Raw genomic sequence first — 21,220 nt, forward strand, 5'->3', positions numbered from 1 at the left:
TTCTACAGAATTTTTTCTTTAACTGTCCACAGCTCAGGACCCACCCATCAGTAAAACAATACAACAAGACAGAAAGTCTGTGAATCAAGCAAGCCCATATTTAGGAAGTATTCTGTTAATGCTCCCAATCCTGTTAGATATCTATTAGATGTTTGGAAGATGCACAAGAAGTAAAATACCGTAACTGCCCCCGAGACTCTCTCATCCTAGTCAGTAGATTATACATACATTTATAAGAAACAACTAAATGCTGGATACATGATCCAAAATTCTATGAACATTTTAAAAAGGAAATACACACAAAGGGAGAGATTGGTCTGAGCTCTATGTGATTAGAATAATGTTTCTGAGATATTCAAATATTCAGACTGAATTTATTCATGCTTTCATTTGAGCCCCATAGCCTTCAAAACAGGACCCATCTTTGTATTTTTTTGGTAAGAAATGCAAACCTATGTTAATAAGCAAATTCTAGAATTTGTGCTTAGTTTCATATATGAATTTGTTGGATACAGTTTGTAGCATTCAAATATTGAAGGCCAATACATTAAGCCTGTATAAGGCACCTAGTTTGGAGTGCTATAACAACAGATATGACCACATTTTACAAAACTCCATCTAAAACTCTAAATCTTAAGATTGTACCAAATCCATCTGAGTTGTTCCCATGAAAAATATGTTTTTTAACACTGCCTTGGTAACTACTTGAACATTAAGGTAAGGAAGTATCAGATTCAGGTCATCTTTAAGGTTTCCCTCACAAATAGCCCATCCCTTAAAAGAAAAAGAGGAAGAGGGCACATGGAAATTTATGGTTAGCAAGTCTCACCAAAGCATTACTAATACAATTAGTGTCTTTAGAGTCATACAAAGGTCTTCTAGGAGTGGTAAAGACTAAAATCATAGGATAAGGCATGGAGTGGGAAGATGAAGGAAGCAAAAAAGCCTTTTAAGAACAAATGGTGATTTTTTTTATGACATTGTCATTTTCTATGAAGGAAAAACCGAAATATATAATTTAAGATAAGTGTTTAAATATAAATAAACTCTTAGCAAATTATAGTCTAAATGAATATTGTTCAGCCTTGAGATAAGTAATGTTTATAAAGCAATAACAATTTAAATAAGGGTAAGCTGGACTAAGTTTTCTAGAATTAAGAAAACCTAATCCCCTAATTCACTATTAACTTCCTCCAATTTCATTCAAACAGAAATCTGATACTTAATTAGACATCTAAGATATAGTCATGGATATTGGGGAGTCCAACTCCAAGCAAAAGACAAGAAATGATAGTTAAGTGTGAAGCCCCTATTCCTTTCCTCTGTATTTCCTTAGCCATTATTGTAAAACAGGTACATTCTAAAGGTTTGTGCCTACAACACAATGAATATATTCAGGGCTATGTTAAGTTATGATCCCAACTTGGGATCAAGACCTTTGCTGGGACTAAGAGCCCGATGCTTAACCAACTGAGCCACCCAGGTGCTACTGGTCCTGAAAAATTTAAAGTGAATACTGGCATCTCCCTTCCTTGTTACAAAAATTAGTTTGGAATGCAGGTAGCATCAATTCTAGAAATAATGGTGAAACTGACACCTTCGGAGACAGCATAATCATACATTTCGATGGTTATGAATTTGGTTTTAATTTTCTATTACCTATTCTGAGTATCAGTTGAGCAAATCAAGCACTTAAAGCATTTTTATTTAAATTCATTAAATTTATTTTATTTTTAATATATTTCTAAAATATATTAATAACTAATATAATACTAAATTTTATTAAATTTAAATATTTAAAGCATTGAGAATTTTTCTGTATTTACCAAGCAAGAACAAAGGGAGTTAAGCTTCTTAAAATTCAAAAAGTTCCTTCAAGTCATATACTAATGGACCCAACAAGAACAAAGTCAAGTAGAACTTCAATTGTATCTTATAGTCCATTCTTAAATACTGAAATATGGTTTAATAGATGCTCATTAGTGGTTCAAGAACACAAGTTAATGCCTTTTATAAGAAATGAGAAAATATGTGCACCATCACAGGGTGTTACCTTTAGGATAATCTTGAGTTTAGTTCTAGAGCTTAATTCTCAAACTGTAAGATACAGTTTGTTATTTTTACCTTTGACCACAAAGTCCACAGAAAAATACAATCAGCTCTGGGCAGAAATAATGTGTTGAAGCTGAGAGGATTCATCTTCTGTAAATAGTATGCACTTTTATTGAGAGTTCTAAGTGTTCCCAGCAGAGCCACCATCCCTTCCTCAAACAAAGGGTCAGAGACATTCCAATCACAAATGTTTGCCACTTCCCTTTATTTAATAACCCAGCAGGTGTTAAGAACAAGACTATTACTAAAGAGTCTACTATATAGTTAGCAAAATCCTGCTACTGGTAAGCTAGTCCAAGGACTGAACATGCCAGGGGAGGTATTAAACACTGGTAGCTACAAAGATTCCAAAGACTAAAGGTATTACTTCAATGAATTACATATCACAGGTCCTGGGGTTAACTCCTAAAGAGAAATGCTATTCCTTCCAAGTTGCCAATGTTACTTCCCTAATTACTTTGTGGACTTCTTAAGGACAGGAACCTTATCATTCAACACATACTACCCAATACCAAATAATAGGATTAGTACATAGCGGGTGTTCAATAAATAATCTTTGAACAAAATTTAAAAGTTCTTTCAGCTTCCGAATGAATCAACTGAAAAGCAGAGCTGAGGAAAATGTCTGCCAGAGGTAGGAGATGGATCAGCGTTTTGAGTATTTCAGATTCCCAGGTCATGCCATTTTCTTATTCCAGTAACAAGAAGCTTGGAGAATAACTGCTCTAAGTTGTCAACTGTTCACCAGAGTGCCTTTGTTTTTTAGCCTCTGGTTTAATATGAATTTTTTCAGCTCTGTAAGTACAAGAAGCAAGGGTTTTTTGTTGAGTACACAGCGACCTCCCAGAGGAAGGGAGGAGAATTTAAAATATCAGGTTTTCTTCCTATGAATACACCGCACAGAAGTTACCCACAGGGCCCAGTTGTGCAAAAGAGGCACACTGCTATTTTGTCAAAAGATTAATGTACACAGTTCCCAACCAGAGCTACCCAACATCAGGATGAGAACATTCACATCTCTGTGTAAGTTCCTGATATGCTCATATTTACAACTGCAAAGCCCAAGGGATATATATGTTTCAAAACTGCATTTTAGTTAAACTTCAAAATGTCTTCCAGAAAATGTCATTACATTTTCCTACAACCTGGAAGACATTTAAAAATTGGAATATAAAATGTGTCACATCTGAAAAACTGGATTGTTAATGGTGACTCCTACTTCTTGCCAAACCTGCATTGCTTTGGGGTCTGAAAGATCGTTCATCCATCTTCCATTAGAGCAAGGTAATTGTGGTTACAGCTTCCTGGGTCGCCATTGAAAGACTGATGGGAAGTGGCTACATTGAGTCTCATGTTCTACAAAGTATATGCAAAACAATAATAAACCATACCATATTGGATCTAGTAATTCTATATTCACATTACTCTTTTTTTCATTTATCATGAGTTTTAGTAGGACCCTTGAATCAACGCATACTACAAAACAATATACTGCAGAGTTGCATCATAGATACCTACAGGTAAAAGAAACTAGAAAGCAGGAATGTTTTCTTAAGGAGGATGTGTTTCTCTTCAGATGATACAGTAAGAGATTCTAATTGCCCTGTTCCTCAAGAATTGGCAATTTTATTCTATAACAACATTTTATGCCATTATACCAACCAGAATGGTAGAAAGAATAAATTAGCCTAACACCAAGCCAATATATAACAGAGTTCATATTGTTCTTTTATGAGCTTGCACTATCAAACTGACACTCTCTTATTTAATCCTTCCAAGCATCCCTGATACTATGTCTCCATTTTACAGATGAGACAGCTTTGCATTAGAAGTCTTACCCAAGATCACCCAGCAGCTCACATAGCAAACAGGACTCCAAGCACGCCTCACCTGCCCTCCCAAGTCTGTACTCCATGGGCCAGATACAAATTTTGCAGTAAAGCTTGCTTCAGAATCAACTTCTTTTAGACAAAACTATGTCTGTCTTACTTTCAGTGAGTTCAGTTAAATCACAGGTCTGACACAATCCTATTTTGTTCCCTTCTCTGCCTCCTCTGAGGGTATCATTTTACCAGCTTCTGTCCTTCGTGGCATCTTGTAAAGCTGACTATTACCTATATTCCACAAAACTCATTTTTAAGTGTGCCCTCTTTCTCTCAATCAAACACACACACACACACACACACACACACACACACACACACAGGCATATGCCTGCAGCCAAGAAGCCCAGGTGTTTGCATAGTCCCATGAATGAGCAGCTGTTGCTTTAAAAGGAGGGAGGCAGAGGAGGGTGAGGGAGCGCTGGCTGGCAGGCGGGTGTGTAAACGTATACAGAGAACCACTTTCTGTAAGAAGGCTAAAACATATTTAAAATGGGACCACCTCAGAGATGAAATCTTTCCCCTCCTGCTACCTCTCAACCTGCTCCAAGACTCCAATATTCAGTTTTTCCAAGCCTCCCTCTCCCTCCCCCTACTTCCCTAGAGAATGCTGATTTTCTATGGGAACACTTGGCACATCACAGAGCGGTTCCCCTCCTTCATTTCACAGGCAGAAATAATCTCAGCAGTTAATTATTTCCCTGGCCAACAGAGGAGTGGGCCAGGCTCTGCATGCTCCTCTATCCACTGCCCACACAGGGCAAACAATGAGGGTGCCCTCATGGTTTCTTTTCAGTGGGCTTTCATCTCTAAACTGGCTTTTGGTTAGTGATTTATTTATTTTGAAATTACACAGAAAGAGAACAAGAAAATGTTTCCATTGAGATCAACTTGATTTAGGAAAGAAGAATGCCTTCGTCACAGGAGGGCGCTGTGGAGAGAACAAACAGGGCCGGACTGGAAGGTCTGCCTCTTTTGATTTGGAAACCAGCTGGGGCAAAGGTGAAGATAACATACCAGCTCCTGAAGGTGCTGGCTTGACTTGGTTTTGAAAGCATTGGCTGCTGCAACCTCTTGAATTCTCCCACTTCCCTCAGTCTGAAACTGCCTACCTTTTCTCATCAATTACATATTCTTCCATTTTCATAGCTCTCAGTCTAATTGTGAAGAATCCTGCTTGCTCAAAGCTCTCATTCATTTAGTACTAAATTAGTCTTTTAAAGAGATATGCAATTAGATATACATTTTATTGCCCAAAAGAATACACAAGTTTTAGGGTAATGGCTGCACATACTTTACTGATGCACTGAACAGGGGAGATGATATCTTTACCTATTACTATGTTAGACTGTTTGACCATGTTGCTCCAATGGGCTATCGTTCTCATAACGGTTCTCCTTGTCCCAAGGAGATAAGGAGATTCTTTTCCAAGAATCACATAGATTCGTATGCCCAAGCAATGAAGGCTACTCTAACCTAAAGGCAGATCCAATTCTATCTTCTTCTGGGGAGGACTATTATCCTGGTTGTCTGATGCTGTCCTTATATCACCTTCTCCAATAGTTTCACAATTAAGAGGTGATTAGCTTGAAAAGTAAATGTCCAGCAGACTATGTTAAACTGATTGGTTTGTTGTGCTTGCAGTTCATATACTTACTCTCTTTGGATGCCATGCTGAATCTACAACTGTTTTACCTTTTTTTATACTATAGACAGAGATACAGATATAGATGTAGCTATTTGGCCATTATTTCCTACTGAGCTTATGTCTTTCTTTGAGTATTGGCCTAGCAGCAGCCAACTGGCCAGTAAATACGTATCTTGGTTGAAAGTGACTGGGTCATCTGGAAATATCCCTATTCACTGGAGGTGGAAGTTGCATTTCTTGTATTTGACATAGACTGTACCTCAATGCAAATTCCAGACAGTTTCTATCACCTTTTATGTTAGTTAAATGGTAACAATAATAATAACTCCTCGTGCTTGTTTAGTGCTAATGTAGCCAACCATCACAGAAACAATATCGCCATAGAATAAGTCTACTTTGAGTAATCCATAATACAAACTAAAACTTCTAATGTTTTAAGTAAATGCAAAGAACTTTGTAGTAATAAAAATTACAGGGCTTTTCTGCTAGTCAAGAACTAAGAGCTCCAGAAAGGGTCTAGGTTACATAAAGGTAGGGATACTTTCCTATTATTCAAGAGGAAGTCCACATAACAGGTGCCCTATTTAACACTCACTGCACACACTTAATAAACATCTCATGTGTTAGGAACACAAGACACAGAGACAACTGAGGCACACTATTTCAAAGAACCAATAGATTACTTATTGCAATCCTAGTTTTACCTAACTTTCTGCTGGTACCACCTGGTATTAGGAGAAATATTTCTCCTTCAAATACTACATCCCTTGTTTCAGGAACACATGTTGTTTGTCTTCCCAGTGTAGGGAAAATATTTGTGTTTCCAGTTGAAAACTATGCAACTAGATTCTAGAGGAAACTCCTGTAGGTTATCAGATTCTGATTCTGGGGAAAGTATTTCATAACGCCGTGAACTGTAGGTAACCGACAGCAATGTAAAATAATTCTTGTCTACAATTTTGTCCTGTCTAGTAGAGGATGTACTGACTTCTTTCCCCACACTTGGAAAAAAGTTTTGCCTCCATTTGCATATTCATTTCAATCTTTTTTGAACACGTTATAACATCCATCAGTCCCCTCATTAATTAGTGCATAGAGTAAATCTTTAACATATGTTCTTTTATAAACATTAGACTTACGATTCTTAAAATCAACTGGTAATACAGTATCTTCCATGTAAGGTGTCCACCCTTTCTTTAGTCCATCGTTTTGGGAAGACAGGAAGGTTAACACAACCTTCCAGTCCACAGAGTGGGCAAATGACCCAAACTTCGTAAAACAGAGAACTCCACTATCCCTGACCATAGTGATTGGTTTAGGGATGGGCACATGATCAAAAGTGACCAATCAGAGTTCTCCCTGGACATTTTAGTTGGGCATTATGGTAATAATGCTGCGGCTTTCTTTTCACTCTTAGGTTGTAAGAAAAATGTCTACATTTTTCTTGTATTTATCATCGCCCCAACTGTGTGAAGGAAACTAGTATAGAAAGGGAAAGAAGCCAACTTATAAAGAAAAGCAGAGAAAAGAGATGAAAAAAGATAACCATGAAACCATGGTTTGTGCCTTGGATCCACCCACTCCTAAAAGTTTTAGCTATATGGCAAGGGGCAGGGAAGGAGGAACAACCTCCTTTTTCTTAAACTAGCTTGGTTAGATTCTGTCACTTGGATCTAAAAGGTTCTAAAAAGAAAGCCTGACTTCTGACTTTTCCTGAATTTCTCTTCTCCAACAGCAATCCTTCCACTTCAGAAAATGTTTGTGAGCAGCTAAACTTATTTGAGCGGCTAAGATCATTTTAAGATAACAGAGATATGGGGCACCTGGGTGGCTCAGTCATTAAGCATCTGCCTTCTGCTCAGGTCATGATCCCAGAGTCCTGGGATCGAGCCCCTCTTTGGGCTCGCTGCTCAGCAGAAGGCCTGCTTCTCCCTCTCCCACTCACCTGCTTGTGTTCTCTCTCTCTTTCTGTGTCTCTCCTGTCAAATAAATAAATAAACTCTTTAAAAAAAAGGATAACAGATAAATGAGATAATGAGATAAAGGAGTAACACACTTTTCATTTATATTAAGTCAAGTTTAAAGGAGAAGGCAGTCTCTTCTGGGACTTCTTGCTACCACACAGCTTCCAAGGCTGCAATAACTTCCTCTGGCAATTGACACGTGAGTTTATAGTTTTTTTCTATCATCCCAGACAGACTACTACATCTTCAAGCATTGTCCACCTCCCTCCCCAGCCCAGTAATATGGGGTGCCTATATTAGTTAAGAGTTCTCTAGAGAAATAAAACCCATGGAATATATGTAGGCCTTTGATGTCAGATTGGAACTTACAACCTCAGTTCTTTTAGGTCTCAAGCTTGCCAACTGAAAATTTTGGATTTAGCCTCCATAATCCTGTGACTCCATTTCCTATAGTATATCAATCAATTTCTCTCTTTCTTTTAGGGCCTTTTTTTCTCTTCTTAAATATTCTTACCTCCTTCATAATAGATTAGTTGATTTATAAGTATATATAGATTTATGTCATAGATTTATATATATTATATATATATATTATATAGAGAGGCCATAGATTTATATAGATTATATATAGATTATACAGACATATATATGTGTGTGTGTGTATATATATATATATACAGAGAGAGAGAGAGAGAGAGAGATGGAGAGAAAGAGAGTTTCAAACGTAAATCTCATCCAGAAATACCCAGATATACTCAAAAATAATGCTTAACTTCATGATTAAAAACTCCTGGCAAAGTGTGTTTAGAGGGAACATACCTCAGCAGAATAAAGGCCATATATGAAAACTCACAGCTAACATCATACTCAGTGATGAAAAACTGAAAGCTTTTCTTCTAAAATCAGGAAGAAGACAAGGATGCCCACTCTCACTACTTCTATTTAACATAGTTCTAGAAGTCCTAGCTGTGGCAATCAGATGAGAAAAAGAACTGAGAAGCATCCAAATTAGTGGGAAAGAAGTAAAACTGTGACTATCTGCAGATGACATGATAGATGAAAACTCTAAAGACTTTACCAGAAACTACTGAAACAAATAAATGAATTCAGTAAAGTTGTAGGATACAAAACTAAGATACAGAAATCTGTTGTGTTTCTATATACTAATAATGAAGTAGCAGAAAGAGCAACTTAGAAAATAATCCCTTTTACAATTATATCAAAAAGAATAAAATACCCAGGAATAAATTTAACCAAGGAGCTAAAATACCTGTACTCTGAAAACTATAAGACATTGATGAAAGAAATTCAAAATGACACAAATGGGGAAAAAAAAAACCATTCTCGTGGATTGGAAGAATTCATGTTGTTAAAATAATATACTATCCAAAGCAAGCTACAGATTCAATGTAATCTCTATCAAAATATTAATAGTATTTTCCCACAGAACTAGAGCAAATAATCCTAAAATTAGTATAGAAACACAAAAGACCTTGAACAGTCAAAGCAATTTTGAGAAAAAAAAACCAAAGTTTGGAAGTATCACAATCCCAGATTTCAAGATATACTGCAAAGCTATAGTAATCCAAACAGTGTAAATCTGGCAGAAAAGCTGACCTATAGACCAATGAAATAGAATAGAGAGCCCAGAAATAAGCCCACACTTATATGGTTAGTTAATCTATGACACAGGAGGCAAGAATATGCAAAAGAGAAAAACAGTCTCTTCAATAAATGGTGTTGGGAAAACAGGATAGCAACATGCAAAAGAACCTGGCAAAAATTTTACCAAGATAAAAGCAAAGGAAGCCATCAACAAAACGAAAAGGCAAACTATCAATTTGTAAATAATATATCTGATGATTAGAAGCTAATACTCAAAGTATATAAAGAACTTCTGTAACTCAATGCCAAAAAAAGTAAATAATCTGATTAAAAACAAACAGAGGACCTGAATAGACATTTTTCCAAAGAAGCCATCCAGATGGCCAACAGACACATGAAAAGATTGTCAACATCACTAATCAGCAGGGAAATGCAAATTAAGACCACAATGAAATATCACTTTACCTATCAGAATGTCTAGCATCAAAAAGACAAAAAATAACAAGTGTTGGCAAGGATGTGGAGAAAAAGGAACCTTTGTGCACTGAGGTAGGAATGTAAATTGGTACAGCCATTGTGGGAAAACAGTATAGAATTTTCTCAAAAAATTACAAATCATAATACCAAATGATCCAGTAACTCCACTGAATATTTGCCCAAAGAAAATGAAAACACTAATTCTAAAAGATATACGTACCCTTATGTTTATTACAGCATTATTTGCAAAAGCCAAGATATGGAAGCCACTTAAATGTCCATTAATAGATGAATGGATAAAAATGGGATATATAAATACAATGAAAAATGACCCAGACAATAAAAACAATATGATTTTTCCATTCATAATAACACAGATGGACCTAAAGGGTATTATGCTAAGGGAAATAAGTCAAACAGAGAAAGATAAATATCATATGATTTCATTTATATGTGGAATCTAAAAAACAAAACCAATGAGCAAATAAACAAACCAAGAACAGACTCATAAATACATATAGAGCACAAACTGATGGTTACCAGAGGTGAAGGGGATTAAGAGGTACAAGCTTCCAGTTATAAAATAAATAAGTCACAGGGATGAAAAGTACAGCAGAGGGAATATAGCCAATAATTCTGTAATGACTCTGTGTGGTGCCAGATGGTGACTACAATAAAAAAAGAGGAGGAGGTGGAGGAGGAGAAACGTTTAACCAATATCTGGGTGCCCTGCAGCCCAGTCAAGTTGACACAGAAAATTAACCATCACAGTGCCCCACTCACGCACTCCTATAGCACACTGCAGAATGGAATCAAGACCAAGAAAAATGAACCAACAGTGAGTGCCTCTTCAAATCAATAATTATTAAATAGAAAAGAAGCCATATGCTATTGTGGGGAGTTAGTAGAAAGGGGAAACTGCTTGAGGTAGCCAAAAACTTGCTTCTCTTGCATTGCCTGTGAACGGTTCCCCTGATCAGATTTGCAATCTCAGTCCAGCTGAAGGAAAGCCCTGAAGACAACCAGCCTCACCTCCTAAGAATGCAATTCAGTGATTCATTATTAGTATTCAAGCAGAGTCCTGAGGTGTCTCACTTACCCCACCTCAAGATGTCTATGAAAATAGTCCGTCAATCACAATCATACTGCCCTGAGTTTTAAAAACACAATTTGTTCCATTTTGCACATGTTCACTGACGTTTAACACCCTGCACAGCTATACTACTCTGTGATTTTACCCGACTCTCTGTATTTTTCCTATAGGCATTCCTCTTATGCTGTGTTGTAATTGCCCACCTACTTCTCTGTATTCTGATAGACTGTAAACACCATGAGAACTAGCCCCACTAGAATACGATATGGCCAGAACAGTATCAGGTGTTCAGTAAGAATTTCTTGAATGGGTACAAATGTGTAACTCACAACTTTTAAACTCCCTAAAGGCAAGGATCTTATCTGCCCCACACTTTTCACTGGAGATTTGTCAGAGCAGTGCCACACACACACACACACACACACACACTATATATATATATATATATATATATATATATATATATATATATATATATATGTTATTATTCCTCCTGAGTTTCCCGCAGGAAATCTCTAACAAACCACCCTCCTGACTGTGGGCACTTACCTTATTACTTTGTTTTTATAAACTTTGCCCACCCCCCATTGGCATAACCAATTGTTAACTCACCATTCGATAAATACAGCTTAATATTTTCAAATAAATTGCATAATAAATATTTTCCGGTACATCATGTTCACAGGCTACAATTTCTAAAGCCATTTCTTTGCTCTTTCTTTTTCTCTTGTTCATCAATTTGACTATACCCTCTAATGAATTGTATGTAGCCTTACATGGATTTCCTGTTACACTGTAAGCCAAAACACAAATTTCTGAGTATTTCTTTCAAAGGCTCCTCCCAGGTAGACCCACCCTTTCTAAGTGTTTTCATCTCCTACTCTAACCTAGCTTCACTTCAAGATCAACTAAATTTATTGTCATGCGGCTCCTTCCACTGGTTCTTCCTCTGCTGGCCATGCGCCTTTGCTCAATTTTTTCCATATCTATGGAACAACAACCAAACCACAAGTTTCTCCTCTTTAAATCACAGCTCAAGGACCAACTGCTCCAAGAAGTTTTTTCCCCACCCATCTTCCAATCCATCAGATCATCACTGACCCTGACTTCTCCCACAACATAACCTTGAAATGACTGAATTTATAAATATGGTGTGGCTGCAGTCCAACTTCTGGCTTACGTCAATACTAATGGCCCAATCTCACTATTAATCAATGTTAGATTTAGAAAGAACCAAAAGAAATGTTCAATAGTCATTAAATCAGCACTGTAAAATTTAGCATTTTGGGGTGAATACAACTAGGTGTACTTCATTTGAGTTTCATGAATTTATTCCTGCCTCATTCCATGGAAATTTGAGATTACAGTAATACAGAGCATATAATGACAATTAAAAGTAGTATCAAGAGCAGGGAAAATGTGGATAGAGTAAAATACCAAGATTATGGGGAAAACTGAAATGTAAATAATCAGGCCATAGACTCTTCCATGGTTATTAAAGTTGAGCTGCTCATTTAGCTATGATCTTGGCACTAGATGATTAAACATTAAGTCCTATTTCTTCCTTAATAGTTAAAATTAATCCATCCTCTTGGAATGCTGTGAAAATAGTCAGGTTACTAGTACTTTTCAGAGTTGATAGCTGTAGCATAAATTAGTGTTTCTCAAACTATTTTGCCTGAAACTTAGTCTCAAAAGACATGGCATAAACATGGCATAAAAAGGGGGGTCCTGTGTTTAGTTTGGAAAGCTTTGAGTCATCCTGCAGAAAATAATCTTATTTTATTTTGTTAAAATCCAGTTCTTCCCAAATGAAATAGAACACAATTCCCCAACCTTTTTCTCACATAACACCTTTTCCCATACAACATCCCACAGAAATAGCTTCCAAATGGCTCACTTGGAAAAAGCTGGCAGGACAGCTTTTAGGACAATAGCAAAGAAATCAGAACCACCACATCTTAAGATGCTTCAGTTGTATTTGTAATGTTTTAGTTCTTAAGCCAGGTAGTGGGTATACAGGTATTCATTATATAATTGTACATTCTTTTTGATGTGCTTGGTACACTTCCTAATTGCAAAAACAAAATTAAAAAAAAAATCCCTGTCATAGACTCTAGGTTCTAGCAACTTCCCCCAGGCAGTGTATAGCAAAAGGGCTGGTGACTTCATCTGCAGAATGGGCCCAACTGCATGGCTCCAACATTATTTGGAACAACAATAAATCAACAGTAACCATAAGAGCAGCCAATACTTACCTAGTACCTACTATGTGTCAATCATTCTTTCAGGGCTATGAATTCATTTAATCCTTATGACACCCCTTGCATCAGTATTATTAACCATTCTTTGCACATGAGGAAATTAAACCATAAAGATGGTTTAATGTTTGACTCCTGAATTGCATATTTTAGCAGCACCCCATCTAAACCTTGTGTTATCCAGGGTGGTCAAGGGGGACTTTGCACATATGGAGACACTTGAACAAAGGCCTGAAGGAATTAAGGGAGAGAGGTGTGTGGGTATCTGGAGGAACAGCATTCCAAGCAAAGGGAATGCCAATTGCCCATGGGGCAGGTGTGCTTGGCGAGTTTGAACAACTCTATTAACAATATACGACCCCACGTAATCAAAGACCTGCGAACCTCTGCAGACATGTTCATTTATTCATTAATTCTAGCTCCCTCAATGCACCTTTTATTCTCTCTTTTGCCTCTAGAATTTTTCTCCTCTAGAACTACTCCTCTCTCCCGGTCCCTATGTCCCTATCTTTGTCAAGCTAACTTCTTTGGGTCTTATGTTGCATCTTCTATTACATCTTTGACTTTCCCATAAGTAGACTGTTTCCTGTATATCTCATACCTCCATGTATAGATAATGTGTATTAGGTACTCCCCATGAGCCAGAATTATGCTAAGAACTTGTCTGGCATCATATCACATAAATTTCATGATAGCCTAAATGAGATAGGATTTGTTAGTGTCCTCATTTTATGGGTGAGGAACATGAGGCTTAAAAAGCAACTTACCCGGGCGCCTGGGTGGCTCAGTGCGTTTAGCTGCTGCCTTCGGCTCAGGTCATGATCTCAGGGTCCTGGGATCGAGCCCCGCATCAGGCTCTCTGTTCAGCAGGGAGCCTGCTTCCTCCTCTCTCTCTACCTGCCTCTCTGCCTGCTTGTGATCTCTGTCTGTCAAATAAATAAATAAAATTCTTAAAAAAAAAAAAAAAAGAAAGCAACTTACCCAAGGTCACATGACAACACGGGTCCAAATAAGGCCAAAACCCTTGCTCTAAGCATTCTGCTATAAAGCATATTGAGCACTTATCACACTGCTCTGTAACTGCAAGTTCACATTAGCTATCACCACCAAGCTCCTTGAGGCGAGGATTATGTCATGTTCTTTAGTGTATGGAATGGTTTCTGCTACATAGTAAGTTAAGTAAACATGACTAAATAAGTGGAATAGAGTAGCTTTCTTCATAAGCAGTGCAATCTTGTCTTCAGGAACTCAGAGTCTAGATCAGCACACTGGGATCTGAGATTTAATTCTAATGTTTAGAAGAGGCACCATCCAGGCATACTTTCTTTGGCCAAACCACACAGTGTATATTTCAAATTCTGCATTTCTGCCCACTCCGTCTCCCCTGCTTGGCCACTTTGACCATCCTCCCTTGTTTCTCAGGGTCCAACAGAGATGGCAACTTTTCCGTCCACCAAGCCTCCTTGGACCAGCCTGACACTTGTCAGAGTCTCACTCAGTCCATGACAGTCCATGACAGTGTCTCCAACAATCCAGAACTTTGCCAACATAGCACCTTCCAGAACATCCCTCAGATGACTTCCTTACTCTATTCCTAACTCTAAGCTGTACTCTACATCCGTCTGATTTCTGTGCTTAAATTATTCTGTACATATTTTTAGTTCTGTTACATTGCATCATGAAAGATTCTTAAGTTGTTCTGTTTCCCCTGTTAAGCAACATGGGGAGCAACAATCAAGGCTTTAAAAAACCTCAAATGACATTTGGAAGGCTTGTTTATTAAAATGACTTTTTTTAATTAAATATTTTTATTTATTTATTTGACATACAGAGATCACAAGCATGTAGAGAGGCAGGCAGAGAGAGAAAGAGGGGAAGTAGGCTCTCCGTCGAGCAGAGAGTCCAGTGTGGGGCTCCATCCCAGGGTCCTGGGATCATGACCTGAGCTGAAGGCAGAGGCTTTAACCCACTGAGCCACCCAGGCACCCCAAAATGACTTTTAAATTTTAACTAAATATCATTTAATTCAAGAGTTATTAAAGCTTTACTTAAAAGGTACTGGTGTACAAGAGGTTATTTTAAGTATTTTGGAGTAGGAATAAATTTCATGTAATATTTGAATTATTATAGCCTTTTAACTAAAACTCTATAACAGGTCTTATCTGAGTCATTTTCTTGTCTCTATTCTGAACACTCTGTACAGGATGGATATCTAAGGAAGAAGAGACTCTGGTATCTATATGTGATCATCATTTCTTCCAAACAACTACTCCTAAATAGAAGTTACTGGAAGTAAATGTCAATTATTCAACAGACAGACATACAAAGCTTTAAAGAAATCATACCACTGATGTGCTTGAAGATTTTTTAATAATGCTGCTTTGATAATTATTGACCTATTTAATTAGCATAGATTCTCTTTTTTATTGTAGATAACCACATTTTAATAGGAATTTACCTCAATAGTAAGTCTTTATAGAAGGCTTAATATCCATAGCCATATATTACCAACGTTCAGATTCTCTTCATTTGTAATAATGTTGGCTAAGATTGCTTGAGCATTTCTTACAAATCAGGCACTGAATTCAAGAGCCTTGTATGCATTATTTCATTTAATCCTTCAAAATCCCTAGAAGTCAGTAGGGTTTTTATGCCATGTTGCAGATAAGAATCATTAAACTCATTGTCCAAGCAACAGGTATCCACAAAGGTCATAGTCAGAATTGGAAGCCAACAATCTGATCCAAATACTCTGTTTTTGTTTTGTTTTTTTGTAAAATAAGAATTCATTCATAAATTGAGACATCCTTTGGGAATTTAAAAAGTAGAATAGTTTGCTACATAGTTTTTACAACTGATAAAAGGAAAAGGAAAGGGGGGAAAATCCCAGATGCATAAGTAAGATTTTGAAATATATCAGTTTGATGTGTATGGTCTACTTTTTCTTCTGAAAAAAATTAACATTTCCTATTAATTACAACATAGTTTTGAATTATGGGATAAAATCCTTACCTTATTTCATATTTAAAAATTATTAATTAGTAAGTGCCACAGACTTTCTTATATTAAAATATATTTTTTTGAATTTCAAAGTATACCATTTTTGGTCCTTGAGGATTATCTGATCATACACTTTAGCAAGTTTCTAACTGCAAAATAGCAAGTTGGAACAGAAAATATAGAATTTGCCAATTTTAAAAAATTAGCCATTATAGCTAGATCTAAAAAACCATTTGTTTTATAAAATCCCTTGTGTCTTTCAATTATTAAATACTGACATCTTAAAAACCCTAAACAACAGAATTTCTTATTGTGAATTATGCCATGATAATATAAAAGTTCCAGATTTAAAAAAAAAAAAATCTTATTTCCAATTTAAGCCACATGAAAGAAAGCTGGAAGGGATTTAAGGAGATCACTAGGTTCATCCTCCAACCACTTCCAATCAAGACTAGTATTCAGAGACATACTTTAAGGTTATGTACTAGAATAATGTCAACCGTATTCTTAGATTGGGCTGTGATTATTTGACATGAAACAAAATGTCATGGGCATAATCTTAATTCCTGTTGACAGCTTGGAAGATACCACTAGGTGGCAGCACAGGAGACACTCAGCCTCTGAAGTGGACTTCAATTGGCATGACTGGAAGGGTAAGCCAAGCCAGAGAAAGGTATAGAATTCTGCTACAAATTTCAAATTGTGTGGCTTTGCTGGCTACACCCTTTATGGGTTAGAGAAGACAAGAACAATAATTTTCTTTTAATTAAGGGAAACATAAACTAATTCCCTTAGTTTTTTCCTTCACATGCATATTTTTACATAGTTGTAGTGAACAATTTAATATTCATCAAATCCATTTTCCACACTGTAGTCAGACCCATATTTCTAAATGTAAATGGAATCATCCTCTATCCATGCTTTAAAATTTTCGATGGGGGCGCCTGAGTGCCTCTGTCAAGTGTCTGCCTTTGGCTCAAGTCATGATCCTGGGGTCCTGGGATGGAGACCTGCATGGAGCTCCCTGCTGCTTCTCCCTCTGCCTCTGCCTGCCGCTCTGCTTACTTCTGCTCTCTATCTCTCTATCAAATAAATAAATAAAATCTTAGGGGAAGGCTCCATAGCTCAGGGGTTAGAGCACTGGTCTTGTATAAATAAAATCTTAAAAAAAAAAAAAAAAGATTTTTCAATCTTCTCCTTGCTTCTTCCAAATGGCCCTGTATAGATCATGTGGCCTTTACCTCCCCAAAGTCACCTTTCCTCCTGCTGTAGCACCCAGCACAGTGACAAGCACTGAATTCATATCTACTATTGTACAAAATTGTTTAAATTGTGGAAAAAATCACATAATATAAAATTTACCATTTTAACCATTTTTTTAAGATTTTATTTATTTATTTGACAGAGAGAGATCACAAGTAGGTAGAGAGGCAGTCAGAGAGAGTGAGAGGGAAGCAGGTTCCCTGTCAAGCAGAGAGCCCCATGAGGGACTTGATCCCAGGACACTGAGATCATGAGCTGAGCCAAAGGCAGCGGGTTAAACCACTGAGTCACCCAGGTGCCCCCATTTTAACCATTTTTAAGTGTATAATTGAATAGTGTTGTTATATTCACACTGTTGGGACAGAACTTTGTCATCTTGCCAAACTGAAACTCTACAGCCCTTCAACAACTTCCCCACCCCTAACAACCACCATTTTACTTTCAGTTTCTATGAATTTGACTACCTTAGATACCTCATAGAAGTAGAATCATACAGCACATGCCTTTTTGTGACTGGCTTATTTCACATAATATAATATCTTCGTGGTTCATCCAGGTTGTAGTATGGGGCAGGATTTTCTTCCTTTTTAAAGCTGAGTAATATTTCATTGCCTATATATATATATATATATTTCACTGCACATATATATGCAAAGGAATATATATAATCATGTATATGATATCACATTTTGTGACATAGTATGTCATATATGTGTCACATAAAGAAAATGTATACATATACATGTATGTGTGTGTGTGTATATATGTATAATATATCATATTCATCAGTTGGTGAACACTTAGATTGTTCTCATGTCATGGTTATTCTGAATCATACTGCAACAAATATGGAGGGGGATGTAAATATTTCTTCAAGATTCTGCTTTGAAAGTACTTTTGTCCATTTTCTTCTCTTCGGAGAAATGTCTATTAAAGTACTTTGTCCATTTTTTAATCAGGTTGTTTTCCTACTGTTGTTGAGTTTATAGGAACTATTAATATTTTCTGGATATTAATCCTTTATCAAATATATGATTTGAAAATATTTTCTCCCATTCTACAGGTTGCCTCTTCACTCTGTAGATTGTATTCTTTGTGCACAGAAGTGTCAATTTTTTATAAAGGAAAGCTCCATAGTCTACATAATTATCATTCTTCATGGGGCAGTCACATCCTTCCACCCAGCAAGTGGAATCATAATTTATTTAACCATTCTTACAATGGTACATTATTTCCTATTAAATAATGCCATAAAAATAGTATTAGTGATTATTTCCTTAGGATTTATGTTGCCAGAAATAGAATTACTGGATCAATTAATATAAACATTTTATTTTACAAATTGCTTATGGTCTTATTACTGATTGCTAAATTAATTTCTTTCTCTTTTTTCTTTCTTTCCCTTTCTTTCTTTCTTTCTTTTTCTTTCTAAGACCAACAATAATATTATATTCGTTACTTTGTTGAACAGTTAGTACATGCCAAGCACTCCGCTAGATTATTTGAACTTAATACCAGTCCTCATATCGATGCTACAAGGTAGGAATCATCACCATTTTAGAGTTAATAATACAAATTCAGAATTGTGTTAGTTACCCAAGATTGCATAGTTTATAAGTGACAGAATTATCATTTAATGTTAATCTGCCTTACATTGATTATCTCTGCTTGCAAATATACCACTTTCACCATTCCTTCACATCCTCTTTAAGACTTATAATGTCTGCTAATTTAATAGATGAAGAATGGGTAATTATTAAGGCACATACCTTTGATTACATGCATGGATGAATATTTTTCCGCATTTAATTTACACTGCCCCTTACTATTTCCCTACCCTAGACTGAATAGATATTTCTTTTTATTGCACAACCACAGCACATAGCCTTTTATAACAAATGTTATTATGCAACTTTTGTCCTGCCTTGAATTGTAGGAGTTTCTGAGCGCCAACCCTAGTCCCCCATTCACTGTTTATATCCTCAGCCCTATTTTTACATCTTGCCAAATTATTTTTTCTATAATAAAGATATTAACCCTTGTCAGTCATACTTGTGCAATATGCAATGCCACTCTATTTTCCTTTCTTGTTAGTGTTTTTTCTATATATAGCATATACTCCTTAATTTTTATATATTTGTTTTTAACATGGTCATTTTTATATTGATCACTTAATTTGTGGTTTCTTCTATTGTTTCTAAGTGTAGAAATTTATTTTATCTTCATATATAAGTGCTGTATAAATATTTATTTCTATTTTCTTGTTTTGCTTTTTTCTATGATTCAATTTTGATGCTTAAATCTTTAACCCCTCTGAAATTTATTTTGAAGCACAGTGTAGATACAAATTTATTACCTTCTCAAAATTGTAAAGTAGATGGTCCCCATACCATTTATTAAATAATCTTTCCTCACTATTCTTAATGCCTCAATTATATATTAAAGCCATTTATATGAACTAATTTTAATAGCAAGTTTATTGAAACATAATTCACACTAAAGGGCACAACTCAGTGGGCTTTGTACATTCAGAATTGCACAACCATCATCACAACCTAATTTCAGAACATTTTCATCACCCCAAAAGGAAACCACCCACTGTTAACAGTTACTCACCATCCTCCCCTTCCCTACCCTCCGGCAACCACTCATCTACTTTCTGTCTCCATGAATTTGCTTCTTCTGGACATTTCATGTAAATGGAATCATACAAAATGTGGCCTTTTTATGACTGATTTATTTCACTTGCTTCCCGTATTCATCCATGTTGTAGCATGTATCAGTACTACATTCCATTTTATGGCCAAATAAGATTCTAATATATGGGCACCTAATCTCAGCTGGTCTGCCCGAGACCCCCTGAGCGCCAACCCTAGTCCCCCGTGCGGTCCCATTTCCGCTCCAACAAGATGAAAGAAACTATCATGAACCAGGAGAAACTCTCCAAAGTGCAAGCACAAGTGCGCATTGGTGGGAAAGGAACTGCTCGCTGAAAGAAGAAGGTGGTTCATAGAACAGCTACAGCAGATGATAAAAAAAACTTCAGTTCTCCTTAAAGAAGTTAGGGGTAAACAATATCTCTGGTATTGAAGAAGTGAATATGTTCACAAACCAAGGAACAGTGATCCACTTTAACAACCCCAAAGTTCAGGCATCGCTGGCAGCGAACATTTTCACCATTACAGGCCATACTGAGACAAAGCAGCTGACAGAAATGCTACCCAGTATCTTAAACCAACTTGGTGCAGACAGTCTGACTAGTTTAAGAAGACTGGCTGAAGCTCTGCCCAAACAATCTGTGGATGGAAAAGCACCACTTGCTACCGGAGAGGATGATGATGATGAAGTTCCAGATCTTGTGGAGAATTTTGATGAAGCTTCCAAGAATGAAGCAAACTGAATTGAGTCAACTTCTGAAGAAGATAAAACTTAAAGAAGTTACTGGGGGCTGCTATTTTATGACTGCTTTTTAAAATTTTGTTCATGGATCTGATAAAATCTAGATCTCTAATATTTTTAAGCCCAAGCCCCTTGGACACTGCAGCTCTTTTCAGTTTTTGCTTATACACAATTCATTCTTTGCAGCTTATTAAGCTGAAGAAGCCTGGGAATAAAGTTTGAAATAAGATTAATAAAGTTCTTTGCCTAGGGGGAAATAAAAAAGATTCTAATATATGTAGGGGCATCTTGCCTGGGTGGCTCAATTTGTTAAGCATCTGCCTTCAGTTCAGGTCATGTTCTCAGGGTCCCCGGATTGAGCCCTGCATCAAGCCCCACATGGAGCCTCACATCAGGTTCTCTGTTCAGCACGGAGTCTCCTTCTCCCTCTCCTTCTGCCTGCTGCTCTGCCTACTTGTACTGTCAGAGAAATACAATCCTTTAAAAAATACTTAAAAAAAAAGATTATATTATAA

General features: G+C 36.6%; 1 pseudogene; it reads left to right on the forward strand.

Moving 5' to 3' along the window:
- Positions 1–20,200: 20,200 nt before the first annotated feature.
- LOC132020640 (transcription factor BTF3-like) lies at positions 20,201–20,947 on the forward strand (annotated as a pseudogene).
- The last annotated feature ends 273 nt before the right edge of the window (positions 20,948–21,220 follow it).

This window comes from Mustela nigripes, chromosome 6 (genome assembly GCF_022355385.1).
Source record: "Mustela nigripes isolate SB6536 chromosome 6, MUSNIG.SB6536, whole genome shotgun sequence".
NCBI lineage: Eukaryota > Metazoa > Chordata > Mammalia > Carnivora > Mustelidae > Mustela > Mustela nigripes.